We start from the raw sequence: 5,443 nt of genomic DNA, 5'->3' as shown, positions 1-5,443 counted from the left end.
GTCTTGCTTCAAGAAGGGCATGCCATCGCATATGAGATCCGAAGGCTCAACACAGATGAACGGGTCTTAGGCATTTATGAGAAAGAGCTGTTAGTTGTTCTACATGCCCTAGACACATGGAAGCACTATCTATTGGGTACTCCATTCATCTTATGAACAGACCATCAAAGTCTCAAGTACTTCATGGCGCAAACAAAGCTTTCTGATAAACAAATGAGGTGGGCAAATTTTCTTTCACAATTTAATTTCCACATTGCTCACATTGCTGGTAAGCACAATCAAGTGGCTAATGCACTTTCACAAAGACCAAAAGTTAATGCTGTGTCAATAGCAACTCACAATGATCTATCTTCTATGATAGATGAGTATGCTACTGATCCTAACTTTAAAGACATAATGTCATCCCTTGCTTTGGGGAAGAAAGAGGAACCATTCACCTTGCAGGATGGTTATCTTCTCCATGGCAATAGGCTATATGTTACCCACTCCCTTCGTGAGAAAGTAATGTATGAATCCCATGCTCCTTCCTATGTGGGGCATAGAGGCATTCAACCTACTCTTCGAGGAGTAGAGACGTACTTTTATTGGCCTACCATGAAAGTGGACATAAAAGAGTATGCTTCAAAATGTGTAGTATGCCAAAAGACCAAGTATGATAGAGGGAAGCAACCTGGATTACTCCAGTCATTGCCAATTCCTAATTCACCATGCGAGAGTATATCCATGGATTTTATCTTTGGATTACCAAAATCTATCCATGGGAATACGGGAATATGGACAATAGTCGACAGGTTTAGCAAGCAAGCACACTTTATCCCTGTCAAGAAGACTATTAAGGCACACCAAATGGCAACTCTCTTCATATCATAGATTTTCAAACACCATGGATTGCCAATATACATCGTGTCCATCTTCCTCAAACATTTTCACTTGGTGGTATCCCAATCTAAGGTTGATTTTGTTGAAAATGTTTTCCCCTTTCAGCTTGTCCAATAGATTATCCACTTTGGGAATAGGAAACCTATTCTTAATGGTGATCTTATTTAGAGCCTAAATACGTGGTACACTAGCTACCTATTTTTGGGGATGATAGCAAGGGGTGGGATGTTTGGTATGTAGGTGATGAAACATAAATTTTACTTGAATATTTTAAAATTTAAAGTTGAATCATTCAAAAGCTTTATTCTTTTGAAATTATCTACAAGACTTCATTATGTGTGTGAAAATAGTGGGCGTTGGCACCTTACTACGCAATCATGAAGCCTATTTGACGGTTGCAGAGAGTGGGGGCAACATTGGTGGCCAAGCGACTCCCCCAGTTGGAGCAAAGGAAATCAAGTAAATAGGGAGGTTAAGGAAAACTTGTTCTCCATCACCCTCTCCTCCACCCTCAGACTCCCCTTTGTCCACAACATCGACATCCCCTGCAAGGAAGAGGATAAAGAAGGTGTTCACTACTCCTTCATGCAAGGCCTCCACTCCTTCAAAGGTCGTAGATGTTGTCACTCCCAACATAGAGTTACTACCAAGATGTGAAGCCAGAGTTTTGGAACAAGTTTTATACATTGTTCACATCTGTGTATCAAGAACCTCCAAGCAATTATGGTATGGAGGTAACTAAAGCATTTTCCACGGGCTTACTATACAAACAACTAAAGGGACAGGTTGATTGGGCTTTTTTTTCAAAGATATGATCACACAAATAGATGTAGCCAAATTGCAGGCAAAGAAGTAGAGATGGGCAGTTTTCCATTCCTCCTTTTCCCTATACAGTTCTTGGCAATTGACTAGGACTCCGGATCACTTGGAGGCATCACCCAAAACTCCGGTCTCTATAATGGATGATGTGCAGAAAAATATTTTATTTGGTCCACCATGTCTTTTTTATCTAGATACTATTTACAACATGGTTGAAAGCATGCATGCTTTGTAATTGCTACAGCTTAATGAAGCTACAAGGAAGCTTGAGTTGCATAAAGCAAATGTGCACTAAGATGAAGGTGCCAACCTTTGTGTAGACATGCTCATTGGGAAATTAAAGGATGCAAAGGCTGCATTGCAGAAGGCAGAAGACAACATGGATGTTGTGGATGTAGTGCATCTAGAGTAGCTTAGAAATAATTTTGGCAGGTTGTCACTAACAATCCAAACATTACAAGGAATTGTTGTGTACAAGGCATCATCTGAGGCTATGGATAGGGCTCAAGAGGAAAGAGATTTATCACATGAAATGGAGGAGTGTACACGCACATAGATGGATTTTGTGAGAAGCATGCAGGTCAAAAGAAGTACAGTATTTTTGTTTGCACCTCCACCAACAGTTCCACTTGTGGATATGGCACCTTTTCTTTCCACAAAGTTTGTAGTACTTGTGGGTTGACGATGTACAAGGATGATGCACTTGGCAAGTTTCTGCTTCCCTATAATTATGCCTTTCACACGTACTTTTTTTGCCACATTGCTACGAGCAGAGATACATGCATGGAGAGCTATGAACGCTTTAGTGATGTTTGGCAGTACTGACGCCAATTTCAAGAAATTCATTCACAAACCAAGCCATCATCAAAGCCCTTACAATTGCAATGCACCCAAAAGCATGGACTATGGTATTCACCCTAACTTATTTTTGTAGCATTGAGTTCAAACTTACTTTCTATATATTATCATCAAGGGAACCCTATTAACTGTAGCTTCTTGTATGGTAATATTAATAATGAGATCAATCCCTGTCACACATTGGTGGCTACCAATGATAGGGTGGTAGCTACCTTTGGCAGATAATGTAGCTACCACTATGTGACTAGAACCTAGTAGGATCACATTGGTAGCTTCTAGTGCTTAAACTATCCATTGCCTAGACTAGTAGGGCTCCACTAGTACAGATATTGTAGGTACCAGTCTAGCAAGGTAGCTACCACTTTCAGAGTAGTAGTTGCCACGACCACTCTCAGCACAAAGTGGTGGCTACCAGTGTTAGGGTGGTAGCTACCTTTGGTAGAAAACATAGCTAGCACTATGAAACTAGTACCTACTAGGATCACATTGGTAGCTAGTAGTGGTTAGATTATGCATTGCTTAAAATAGTAGCCGCCAATACAGGACGGGTAGCTACCAGTCTCATAGTGGTAGCTTTCATGCTATTACTGGTAAAGGTAGCTACCAGTATGGTTGTTGTACCTACCATATCGATAGCTACCAGCCTCATAGTGGTAGCTACCATGCTATTACTATTAAAGATAGCTACTAGTTTAGTAGTAGTAGTTACCAGTATGGTAGTGGTAGCTCCCATACTGGTAGCTACCGGCCTCATAGTGGTAGCTTCCATCCTATTACTTGTAAAGATAGGTACTAGTTTAGTAGTGGTAGCTACCAGTATTGTGGTGGTAGCTATCATTCTCCCACTCTATAGTATTCTCTCATGGAAGTCTTGCAGCTACTATTTGAGGCTCTCTTGTACTCAATTCATATAATGCATTAGAGTTTTTCTCATATGGCTAGCTATCACTTTTATCCACCCTAGATCCTACAAGTGGTATCAGAGCTATAGATCCTCTCTCTGAATTATTTTAGAATTTCTTTTTAGACACTTCATTTTTTTTTCTTTGCTAGGATAAGTGGTTCTCCTCTACTTTTTCATCACTTGGTCGGAATCATACTTTCTTTGTATGTGCATCCTAGATTAAATGGTTTTTCCAAGATTTTCAAGTATCCGAAGGGGCATGAGTTCTTCCTTTTTTGAATGATTGCCAACCACTTTTAGCAAAAGGCCAAACCTTTGCCTCAATACTTCCAAAGTTAGCTCAGGCAAGTTGAAGCTTATAAAGTGCATTTCACAGAGCCTCGACTCCCACCTACTCAATCAAGGCGTGGTTATGCTTGAGCTTGGCACTAGTGCAAATGCATTTGTGCCTTTCTAGCAACTCTCTGCACTACCCCCAACCCCATTTGTCTTTTTCCCTGCTCAACTTCAACCACCATCATTAGCCTTGCAAGCAAGCTTGCTACACCCATATACGCTTTTGGAGCAAGTTTGCAGTAATAGTTTGTAGCTCTAAGATTTCCATGTTATCGTTCTTCCAAGCTCATTCCCATAGCCCTTCAAAAATGATATAAGCCCTCTTTCACATGCCCCCTCAACTTCAAAATCCCTCTTGTGAGAAGGCTACAACTTGTTGCCTTATTAGGGTTTAAGATTTCTATACAAGGTCACAATCTACAAATATGGAGATAGCTTTCGTACAAGTGGGAGAAAAGGTCAGCATTTGAGCATCACAATTTTCCTACAAGTAGGACAAAAGGGCATCACTTGAGGATCACTTCTTTGTGTATTGATAAAATTTTAGTGTCCCTTATTGTACATCCCATTGCTTCTAAACCAAAGCAATGTGTGTCACATGATATGTATGCAAAAAATTGTGCTATGACACAATAATTAGACACTGGCTTGCAATGTCAAGTAAGACCTTTCTCATGGACACTCACATGAGCGCGCACACACACGAGCACTACAAATGATATATATGTGTGTTTTTACTCCATTGCCAAGGAAATTGCATCCTTGTCAAATTGGACCAATGAAGTAGAACAATATGACCACATGATGATGATGACAACGACATCATGACACCAGGACAAAAATGGTGAAGGGGGTGACAATGATGACCCTAATTCATTTATTAATTAAAAAAAATTATGCCATGAATATGATTTTGTATTACCATAGGTCTACCTTGTGAGCCTAGGATGAGTATTATTAAACCATGGATTATGAATCCGTTATGAGAACCACCATGATGAATCATGTACTACACCTAGAGGTGTATCACTAGAAATTAGGAGTACACTATGACATGAAAGTTATGAAATCTTTGTATTTTGCCCCAAGCATTGTCTTAACGGGGCAATTTTTAGGGTAAGCACATGCTAGTGGAACCACTTGGGAAAGGTCCCTAGTCTACTAGGGATGGATGAAGTGATGACTTGGTCCTATAGGAAAGTGGTGCAATGTCTCTAGCCAATGAATGTAAACCACTATGCTTGAGGCTCTCTCTTTGACTCCATTCATAAAATTCATTAGGGTTTTTTTCATATGGCTAGCTATCACTTTTATCCACCCTATATCCTACAATAGCAAGGTAGTTACCACTATCAGTAAGGTAGCTACTAGTGTAATAGTGGTAGTTGCCCTTATGGTACTGGTAGCCACTATTACATTGGAAGATTTCAAGCTAATAGTGGTAGCTACCAGTCTCATAGTTGTAGAGCTCCCAAGTGTGTCTTGATCAGGGTAGCTACCAAGCTAATAGTGGTAGCTTTCAATCTATCATGGTTTCCTGGGTAGAGTAATTACAACCACTACTAGTCTGGTAGTCACCTTTACGCAATTAGTTGGCATGCTACCCCTTATAAAGGTTATAGCTAGGCTTTGATTATGTTAACTACC

At 40.1% G+C, this 5,443-nt stretch overlaps 1 pseudogene; it reads left to right on the top strand.

Annotated features, from left to right (window-relative positions):
- The first annotated feature begins 1,737 nt into the window (after nucleotides 1-1,737).
- LOC147463939 (uncharacterized) lies at nucleotides 1,738-2,254 on the top strand (annotated as a pseudogene).
- The last annotated feature ends 3,189 nt before the right edge of the window (nucleotides 2,255-5,443 follow it).

Source organism: Adiantum capillus-veneris, chromosome 2 (genome assembly GCF_014529385.1).
Source record: "Adiantum capillus-veneris isolate H3 chromosome 2, ASM1452938v2, whole genome shotgun sequence".
NCBI classification, from domain to species: Eukaryota; Viridiplantae; Streptophyta; class Polypodiopsida; order Polypodiales; family Pteridaceae; genus Adiantum; species Adiantum capillus-veneris.
This window is presented reverse-complemented; position numbering and strand designations above follow the sequence as displayed.